Source organism: Bos indicus x Bos taurus, chromosome 17 (genome assembly GCF_003369695.1).
Source record: "Bos indicus x Bos taurus breed Angus x Brahman F1 hybrid chromosome 17, Bos_hybrid_MaternalHap_v2.0, whole genome shotgun sequence".
Lineage (NCBI taxonomy): Eukaryota > Metazoa > Chordata > Mammalia > Artiodactyla > Bovidae > Bos > Bos indicus x Bos taurus.
In genome coordinates this window covers 37,846,539-37,858,036 of record NC_040092.1, presented here as the reverse complement: position 1 = coordinate 37,858,036, position 11,498 = coordinate 37,846,539, and positions in this window count along the sequence as shown.

Here is an 11,498-nt window from a genome sequence, read left to right as displayed (position 1 = left end):
CTATCTCAATACATGCAGAAAAAGTTTTTCACAAAATTCAATACCCATTTATGATAAAAATTCTCCAGAAAGTGGGCAGAAAGGGAATATACCTCAACATAAAAAACATACATGACAAATCCACAGCTAACATCATACTCAACAGTAAAAAGATGAAAGAATTTCCTCTAAGATCAGGAACAAGCTACAGCAATCAGAGAAGAAAAAAAAATTAAGAAGGGATCCAAATTGGAAATAAGAAATAAAATTGTCACTGTTCGCAGATGACATGATACTATACCTAGAAAATACTAAAGATGCTACTAGAAAACTACTGGAGCTCATTAGTGAATCTGATAAAGTTGCAGGATATAAATATAACACACAGAAATCTATTGCATTCCTATATACTAATAATGAAAGGTCAGAAAGGGATATTAATGAAACAATCCCATTTACCATAATATAAAAAAATAAAATATTTAGGAATAAACCTACCTAAGGAGACAAAAGACCCAGTACTCTGAAAACTATAAGACTCTGATGAAAGAAATCAAAGAAGATACAAACGGATGGAAAGATATACCATGTTCTTGGCTTAGAAGAATCAATATTTTCAAAATGATTATACTACCCAAAGCAATCTATAAACTCAATGCAATCCCTATCAAATTATCAATGGCATCTTTCACAGAACTAAAACAAATAGTCTTAAAATTTTGATGGAGACACAAAAGACCTGAATAGTCAAAGCAATCTTTTTTTTTTTCCTTTTTGACTGCACCATGCCACATGTGGGATCATAGATCCAATCAAACAACCCTATCAGTAAATGGGCAGAAGATCTAAATAGACATTTCTCCAAAAAAGACATGCTGATGACCAATAAGCACATGAAAAAGATGCTCAACATCGCTAATTATTAGAGAAATGAAAATCAAAACTACAATGAAGTACCATCAGAGTGGCCATCAGTAAAAAGTCTACAAATAACAAATGCTGGAGGGGGTGTGGAGAAAAGGGAACCTTTCGACACTGTTGGTGGGAATGTAAGTTGGTACAGACATAATGGAAAAGAGTATGGAGGTTCCTAAAAATAGAAGTACCATATGATCAAGCAATCCCACTCCTGGGCGTATATTCAGACAAAACTACAGTTCAAAAAGATACATGCAACCCCATGCTAATAGAGGCATGATTCACAATAAACAAGACATGGAAACCACCTAAATGTCCATCAACAGATGAATTAATAAAGAAGATGTGATATACATATGCAATGGAATAGTACTCAGCTGCAATAAAGAATGCAATAATGCCATTTGCAGCTACGTGAATGGACCTGGAGATTACTACAAGTGAAGTAAGTCAGACAGAGGAAGACAAATATCATATGTTATCACTTACTGTAGAATCTTTAAAAAATGATAAAAATGTACTTATTTATAAAACAGAATAAGATTCACAGATATAGAAAACAAATTGATGGTTACAAAAGGGGAGAGGTGGGAGCAGGGGTAACGAATACACACTACTATATATAAAATAGATAAACAATAAGGACCTACTGTATGGCACAGGGAATGATCCTCAATATTTTGTAATAACCTGTATGGGAAAGGAGTCTGAAAAAGAATATATATGAATCACTTTGCTGTTTACCTGAAACTAACAACACTGTAAATCAACTACATTTCAATAAAAAACATTAAAAAAAAAAAGTCAAAGAAACAAAAACAACCTAAAGGGGCCACAGGGTGATGCCGCTAGAGGGCAAGTCTAAAATACGATTGAGTAATAAAAAGCAGTGTCTAATTAATTATCTTAACATCTGAATAAAGGATATCACAACAGAAGTAAGCAAAGCGCTCACCTTCCTGGTTAGTGCTAGGTTCCCACCACTCTTTTTCTGAAGAAAGGGTAGACACTACTGCTCGTGCTGAATCACAGGAAACCCTCGGCTTAGATTCTAGCCTCAACAAGCAATCTTCCTAGCTTTCCAGAGACTTTCATACACAGCAGAAAATAAGTCTTGGCTCAGTAAACATGAGTATACTGTTTTTCCTTGTAGTTTTGGTATAAATATGAAATTAGTATCTGTTTCCACAACTGTCTGTGAGTTTAGTTAGTATGAGTTGATTACACTGATGATGGTTACCTCTGTTAGCCTGACAAAAGTTTGTGGGCCTGTGAACCTACTGTCATGCAAACCCTGCCACTGGGTGTCTGCAAGGCACTGCCACCCTGAGAGACTGGATTCCTTTGACCCACTATTGCTTGCCCCTCACTAAACAGAGACTTTTAGAGCAGATCACTGGCATGAACTAGGGAGCCAAAAGCTGCCCTCAAACTTAAATGAGTGACTAAAGGCACTGACTTTAATGGTGACTATAATGTTAGATTGGTCCCTGCTTTACAAAGAAAAGTCAACTTTTGTAAAGTTTGGCTATTTAAATCGTCATCTTAAAAGAAAATGGTACACTACAGATGTGTTACAGAAATTTAGAAGAATTTGTGAAAGAGGAGATCACTTTCCAGGGTTCCTGGGAATTAAATTTACATCCTTCACTATGCTTTCTGTGGAGTTCATTTGTTTTGTGTTATTTGTACAATTCGCTCTTGAATAACATGGGTTTGAACTATGCTGGTCCACTTACACATGATTCTTTTTTTCAATAAATACATGCTGCTGCTGCTGCTAAATCGATTCAGTCATGTCTGACTCTGTGTGACCCCATAGATGGCAGCCCACGAGGCTCCCCCGTCCCTGGGATTCTCCAGGCAAGAACACTGGAGTGGGTTGCCATTTCCTTCTCCAATGCGTGAAAGTGAAAAGTGAAAGTGAAGTCGCTCAGTCATGTCTGACTCTTAGTGACCCCATGGACTACAGCCCACCAGGCCCTCCGTCCATGGGATTTTCCAGGCAAGAGTACTGGAGTGGGGTGCCATTGCCTAAATACATGCTAAACTACTATAAAATCTTAGGTTGGTTGAATCCTCAGATGTGGATACAGAGGGCTGACTGCAAAGTTATATCCAAATTTTTGACTGCGAGGGCTTGGTGGTCAGTGCCCCCAATCCTCATGTTGCTCAAGGGTCAACTGTAATTTATTCCAATGCTTTTCTGAGTTGTGTTAGTTGTCATTTCATAAACTGTTGTTAGCCATCTAATTTCTGAGGTCGTCATTGCTATTTAATGTTTTTTTTTTTTCCCCCAAAAAACTTCAAAGTAAATTATTTCTTTTAACTCATTTAGAAATATTACTTTTAATCTGCTTTGTAGCTCCATTTTTGTTTCTGGTGAGCTCTCATTGTTCAAATATTATTTAATCTATTTTAACCTCTTTGCTTGTCCTAAGGTCATTTGAGTGTAAATGGCATCTTTTTCTCCTTCATGTTCAAACGGCATGGATTTTTGTGAATCCCACCAAGGGGGAGATTCTTGTAGAGGAGATGGGAATGGCCAGGGCCAGTTTCTCAGCTCATGGTCTCTCCCCTGTTACAAGTGAAGGACTGAAAATACAACCTTTCTGAGTAGTCCTTCTCTGCTTATCAAAGCTTAGTCTGGTTGGAAAGATTTTCTACCTCCAGCTCTGTGTTTCCAAGAGGTGTACGGACCTTGCCTTCAAGGTCACATTTATTTTCAGAGCTCTCATAGCGTCTCCTAGCCTCTGGTACCAATACAAGATGACATTGTTTCACCATTCCCAATGTAACCCTTCTCTTACCCTTATTCCGAGTGTTCCCACCCGGCTCTATTTTACTTGCTTCCAACATTTTTTCCCCACTCAGATTGTGACTCAGTTCTCTTGGAATGAAGCATTGAAACCGAGTCCCCCTAAAACTGAGTTTCCATACTGAGTTTATAATTACAATCTCTCTATTCAAATCTTTATCCCTGTTCTTGTCCCCTCTGACGTGAATACTGTGCGAACTGAACTAATCAACTAGAGTCAGATGACTAAGATTGCCACTGCTGATAACATCGTTAATGTACTAAAATTGCTGTTGTTGATGACATCATTAATGTACCAAAATTGCTATTATAGATATCATCATTAACATACAAACTGGTTGCTTTGTTAGGACAAGATGAGCTAATAGAACCCCCGCAAGTCATGGACTACTTGGCCAGAGAATTGTAAACCAGACACATCCTGACTCCTGAAACTGTGATTAAAATACACCACAAGATGATGATTAACCCCAACCTCTGTTCTCCCCCTTTTAAAATTCCTAATTCAAAGATCAAGTCGGAGTGGATATGAGGCTTGCCTCCCACTGCCTTGCTTGCCGTCCCAGTAACAAACCCTTACTCTGCTGAAAACTCTTGCTGCCAGAGTCTGGCTTTCTGTGCCGTGAGCACATGAGCCCTTTGCTGAATGTTTCTGATATTCTTCAGAGCTTAGATCACCATGGAACTAGTCAATTCTCCTGCATCCACTGTGTTAAAAATTAAATAAAGATATCTCAATTAAATAGAGCTAGCAGAATGGAGAGCTCTCATGCCCTGGGACAATTTTGTTGTTGTTCAGTCTTTAAGTCCTATCTGACTCTCTGCAACTTCATGGACTGCAGCAAGCTAGGCTTCCCTGATCTTCACTATCTCTCAGAGTTTGCTCAAACTCATGTTCACTGAGTCAGTGATGCCATCTAACCATCTCATCCTCTGCTTCCCCCTTTCTTTTGCCTTGAATCTTTCCCAGCATCAGGGTCTTTTCCAATGAGCTCTTAATATCAGGCAGCTGAAGTACCAGAGCTTCAGCTTCAGCATCAGTCCCCCCAATGAATATTCAGGTTTGATGTCCTTTAGGATTGACTGGTTTGATTTCCTTGCTGTCCAAGGGATTCTCAAGTCTTCTCTAGTACTACAACTTGAAAGCATCAGTTCTTCAGTGCTCAGCCTTCTTTATGGTCCAGCTGTCACATTCATTCATGACCACTTGGAAAAATCATAGCTTTGACTATATGGGCCTTTGTTGGCCAAGTGATGCCTCTGCTTTTTAATACACTATCTAGCTTTGTCATAGCTTTCCTTCCAAGGAGCAAGCATCTTTTAATTTCATGGCTGCAGTCACCATCTGCAGTGATTTTTGGAGCCCAAGAAAATAAAGTCTGTCACTGTTCCCACTTTTCCCCTTCTATTTCCCATGATTTCCATAGATGCCATGATCTTAGTTCATTTTCAAGCCAGCTTTTTTACTTTCCTCTTTCACTCTCACCAAGTGGCTCTTTAGTTTCTCTTCACTTTCTATCATTAGAGTGGTACAATTTGCATATCTGAGGTTGGTGATATTTCTCCCAGCAATCTTGATTCCTGCTTGTGATTCATCCACCCTGGCATTTCAGCAGACTCCTCTTCTTTCCTGGCAAGGACTCTGCCAATTTAAAGCCATGCACTGTTTTACTACATCCTTCCCAACTTCCTTTTCCTCCCTTTGAAAGTGTTCTCCTTCCCTGGCCATGTGGGGACTTGCACATGGCTTGCCGTGGTTGCAGACCCTGAACTGCAATTCTCCACTGATCCCAAATAAACCCATCTTTGCCGAAGATATATCCAGCATATATATATATCTACATATATACGCTGAAGATACATATTTATTTCAGGTCAACAACATAAACACATAGAGTTGGGGTGGTTTGCTGTTGCTTTGCACTCACCTAGAATGTGACGCCCGGAGAAGGCAATGGCACCCCGCTCCAGTACTCTTGCCTGGAAAATCCATGGATGGAGGAGCCTGGTGGGCTGCAGTCCATGGGGTTGCTAAGAGTCGGACATGACTAAGTGACTTCACTTTACTTTTCACTTTCATGCATTGGAGAAGGAAATGGCAACCCACTCCAGTGTTCTTGCCTGGAGAATCTCTGGGACGGGGGAGCCTGGTGGGCTGCCGTCTATGGGGTCGCACAGAGTCAGACACGACTGAAGTGACTTAGCAGCAGCAGTAGCAGAATGTGATGCCCAGGTTAGCTCAAACTTGCTTACACATTTTTCCACTCCTATTTCCCTCCCTTTTGGAAGTACAGTTTGGGGGACTGCAGCTCACAATGACCTGTCGGTAACCCTTCACTTACCTTGCAGCTTACCACTTCCTGCTGATTTTGCATCTGCCCAGCCTCTGGGTGGGCAGGAACACCTGCAATATACAGGAATTCTGTTGCAAGAACTTTTTCAAGATAATTTTCTGAAGAACTAGTTAAGCCTGGGTCTAGGAGGAGTTATTTATCTTTAGGAAAATGGGCTATAATGTAGATGTAGAGTAACTGCAAACCTCTTTGTAGTCTGCGATATTCAACAGGCAGGTTGGTCTCCAAAAGACAGCAACACTGCTCTGGTGTTTTAAGAAATGTCTAGGGACTTCCCTGGTGGTCCAGGGGTTAAGAATCTGCCTGCCAATGCAGGGGATATGGATTCAATCTCTGGTCCGGGAAGGTCCCACATGCCAAGGAACAACTAAGCCTGTACATCACAACTACTGAGCCCACACCCTAGAGCCCAGGAGCCAAAACTACTGAGGCACATGTGTCACAGCTACTGAAGTCCACAAACCCTAGAGCCTGTGATCTGCAACCAAAGAAGCCACTACAATGAGAAGCCTCCGCACTGCAACTACAAAGTAGCCCTTGTTCACAATAACCACAGAAAGCCTGTGTGCAGCAACAGAGACCCAGTGCGACCAAAAATACATACATATTTTTTAAAAGAAGTGTCTATACCTGCTTACTGACAGAGTTTCTTGAAAACCCCACTTACTTAGATGAATCATGTTTATTTGAGGGACTGTCCTCAGTTTGCAAAAACAGAAAAGTTCCATAAGTAATTAATATTTAAAGATATTTCTCATGATTATAAAAATTAGAAAAACAGCTGATAAACCACATGGTAGCATGCAGTTTTTTTTTTTAAATATGGAAACAAAACAAACCTACAAAACATATATTTTTAGAGTGAGACTTCTAGTTTCAAAGGAGAGTATTTATTACAAGATCTACTCAGTACTTAATAGTATGTTCAGTTCAGTTCAGTTGCTCAGTTGTGTCCAACTCTTTGTGACCCCATGGACTGCAGCACACCAGACTTCCTCATCCATCACCAACTCCCAGAGCTTGCTCAAACTCATGTCCATTGAGTCAGTGATGCCATCCAACCATCTCATCCTCTGTTGTCCCCATCTCCTCCTGCCTTCAATCTTTCCCAGCATCAGGGTCTTTTCAAATGAGTCAGTTCTTTGCATCAGGTGGCCAAAGTATTGGGGCTTCAGCTTCAGCCATCAGTCCTTCCAATGAATATTCAGGACTAATTTCCTTTAGGATTGAGTGGTTTGATCTCCGTGAAGTCCACGGGACTCTCAAGAGTCTTCTCCAACACCACAGTTCAAAAGCATCGATTCTTCGGCACTCAGCTTTCTTTACAGTCCAACTCTCACATCCATACATGACCACAGGAAAAACCATAGCCTTGACTAGATGGACCTTTGTTGCCAAAGTAATATCTCTGCTTTTTAATATGCTGTCTAGATTGGTCATAACTTTTCTTCCAAGGAACAAGTGTCTTTTTATTTCATGGCTGCAGTCACCATCTGCAGTGATTTTGGAGCCCAAGAAAATAAAGTCTGTCACTGTTTCCACTGTTTCCCCATCTACTTGCCATGAAGTGATGGGACCAGATGCCAAGATATTAGTTTCTGAATGTTGAGTTGTAAGCCAACGTTTTCACGCTCTTTTACTTTCATTAAGAGGTTCTTTAGTTCTTATTCACTTTCTGCCTTAAGGGTGGAGTCATCTGTATATCTGAGGTTATTGGTATTTCTCCTGGCAATTTTGATTCAAGCTTGTGCTTCATCCAGCCTGGCATTTCTCATGATGTACTCTGCATATAAGTTAAATAAGCAGTGTGACAATATACAGCCTTGACGTACTCCTTTCCCAATTTGGAACCAGTCTGTTGTTTCATGTCCAGTTCTACCTGTTGCTTCCTGACCTGCATACAGATTTCTCAAGAGGCAGGTAAGGTGGTCTGGTATTCCCATCTCTTGAAGAATTTTCCACAGTTTGCTGTGATCCACACAGTCAAAGGCTTTGGCATAGTCAATAAAGCAGAAGTAGATGCTTTTCTGGAACTCTCTTGCTTTTTCGATGATCCAATGAAAGAACCATCTCGCTTTTTCAATGATTCATAATAGCATGAATACATGCAAATACCAGATTTGCAAAAAAAACAAAACTACTATATGAGTTAAACATTTATGTTACTATTAGTGGCACTCATAATCTTCATGACATTTTAACAAAAACTGAGTGTTAATAGTATACAGAAGGAGAATAAAAGTATTGATAGCAAGTAAAATAATATATTTTTTAAAACAGTTCATTTAATGTTCAATACTGTTGTTATTCTAACTTTGAACAAAGTCTGTATAACTGAAATTATTATCTGTGCAAAGTTCTCACATTAACACATATAAGATAAGTGCTAAAGCAAAAATGATATTCTTTTCCCAACCATGAGGATAATCAAATTACATTTTCTAATACATTTAAATTAATCCTGTAAATAAACCAGGCATTCTCTTTTCTTGTTTTGCTGTCATAGGAAAAAAAAAAAGCTTCATGTCACAATTAATGCTTAGAAATATAGACTTTGGAACCAGATAAAACCTTAGTTCAAGTTTCAGCTCTATTACCTATTATCTGTGAGACCCTGGACAAGTTTCTGAACCTTACTAGGCTAATTTCCTCAACCATAAAATGGAGAGAATAGATGTCGCAAAGACTGAGACCAGACATGAGTTATGGGGTGAACTGTGTCCCTATGCCAATTAACACACTGAAGTCTCAAACTCCAGTACTTCAGAATGTGACTATACTTGGAGACAAGGTCCTTAAAGAGGTAACTAAGTTAACAGGAGGTCATTAGGGTGGGCCTTAATCCTGTATGACTGGTATCCTGACCAAAAAAGGAAATCTGGAGAAAGACAGGTGGAGAGAAGATGTGAAGACAATATCTGTAAGTCAAGGAGAGACGCCTCAGAGGAAACCAGCCCTGTCCACTGCTTGATCTCAGGCTTTCAGCCTCCAGAATTGTGAGAAAATAAATGTTGTTTAAGTGACCTAGTATATGTTACTTTGTTGTGGTGACTGTGGCAAACTGGTGCAATATATAAAGAATTCAGAAGGGTGCCTGGAACCTGGTAGGTAAACAGTAACTTAATTACTATTATTTTCTTAGAGCTCTTCTAATACTCATTTCCAAAACTACACACATAAATTCAGGTCTTGTAATGTTCAATTTATGGCTAAGTAGCGAAAGAGACTTTGTTGGGATAGGCAGTCTACCATGGGCTCTGGGCACCACTGCATGTTCTTGCTAGGTATCCAGCTCTCTTTCTCAAGGCTGAGTTTGCAGCGAGCAACCATGAATGATGATGTAATATCTTTCTCCAAAAAACAGGCTTACTCGTGCTTACTATAAAAGTTATGAATTGCTTAATCTCTGTGTTCCTCTCCAGCAATACAAACTACTGTGTGTTCAGGCATTCATCACGGGCTCTTTATGTCACCCCTGAGGGACTTGAGAGCACATAAACTAACATGAAGCTCCGGTTACTTGTATAAAGTCCCGTGTCTCTCATCCAGGAGTCTCGAGTCTTCTGCCAGTGTCTCATGAAATTTTAATAGGCTAACTTGTTAGCTTGTAACCAGGGCAAAATTCCGGACCCTGCGTACTTCTTGCCAGTTTTCACTTGAAGGCGCCATGTTTCTCTGGAAAAGATGAGCCCTAGTGGGCGGGGTTAAGAGATATGGCTCCCTGGGCTCTAACAGTGAATGTTTTCACTCAAGAAGTAGGAAAGGGGGAAGGGACTATGGGCTGCCTACTGTACCTGAAAATCAATGTTTGGAAACTAAGTATGTGAGAGAGGTGGGAATAAAAAAAGCCACCCCAATCGTGTGTTGGTGGTCACCCACTCAGCTTGGTGGGAAGAGGAAGAATGTGAACACGACCACAAGGTAGCATGCCCCACAGCACAAGGAAAAGAAACTGGCTGCGGCTGCCGAGTCAAGGGGTCCCCAGAGATGAAAGGAATGCTGTCAGCAATGAAGAGATACAACTGAGTAGACACAAAAAGACAAAGTTTTCTGAGCACAAGTTGCACAGCTGATCAAAATCAAAAGTAAACACAAAGCACTGCTTCCTGGCATGGAGCCCTTCTCTCCGTCTAAACTTAATACATTTGGCACCTCCCTGCTGATCTCAGCAGCTGTTAAGGAAAAACTCGAGTGTGATGGGGGAACTCTGGGAAAGAAAGGAACTTGAAACTTTATGGCTGTTAGATACAGGTGCCAACTGACATCCCACCCAGCAGTCCCTGAAAAAAGTGGGTACTGGGCACAGGGTGGCCAAAGGTACCTAGGGCTGCAGGGCACTGGGGAGATGCGATGGCATGCAGAGGGCAAATAGAAAGATCCCTGGAGCCTGGGTACTCTCCAGATATTGGCAAGAGAACAAAGGAAAAGCTAGCCCTAACACTGAAATGAAGAGCCAGGGAAAAAAAAACAAAAAAACCCTCCTTGCCTGCTGCCCTCTCTTTGTGCCTTCCTGAGCTCGCAGTCAGGGAGATCACATCATCTCCTGGCAACTGTTAAAGCCCCTAATATGAAAGTGTTAACCTTCTTGGTCCATGTTCCCACGGAGGAAAAGTGACTGAAGTCAACTGATAGGATTGGAGCAAATCTTGCAAAAAGGAAAAAAGTGACCCTGTGGGTGGGGCCCAATGGCCCAATTCACTATACTATTATTATAAAAACACACAATTGGCATCAGTGTGTTATGTGCTTAAACTTAAATGCTCATAAAGTACCCAAGAAGATTCCACCATTTGGGGTATTGCTACAAGCAGAGAAATGAGACAGGCTTCCTGCCAATCACCACCATACCCTACCCCATCCTAACTCACCAACAGGCGGGGACTGAGTGAATGCCTCTATACACTGATGCCTCAAATGTTCACTGTACAGGTAGTATTTAGATATTACAAGGTTGACAAGTTGGAAGCCTCTCTCAGTGGTCCTAACTGTGGCAGTTTTCTTCCTGACTATGGCACTGTCTACCTCAAACTATTCACCAATAGAACCAACTGATAAACAAACAAAATTCAGAACGCTGTTTGCCAAGTCAAGTTCTTTGAGACCATTTGGATAGATTCATAGCACTCAGTCCCTCTTGGAGTCAAACAAACAAATGCTGTCTCCATGCCCACCACAAAGGCGGCTCAGCTCCTTGGTAAGCCTCTTGTTCACTACTGGAGGCAGGACATGATGCCACCAATGGCAGCTCCCAGATAAGAACACATCACAAACACAGGGACCAGGACAACCTTGTTTCAATCTGACTAATCATATGCTTCTCTTAATGTCTGAGGAGCCTTGGATTTTGCCATGTATGACAACTGAGGCTGCAATTATTGGGTGACAATACCTATCTGACTTAAATTTATGGTTAATTCAAATTAGGGAAG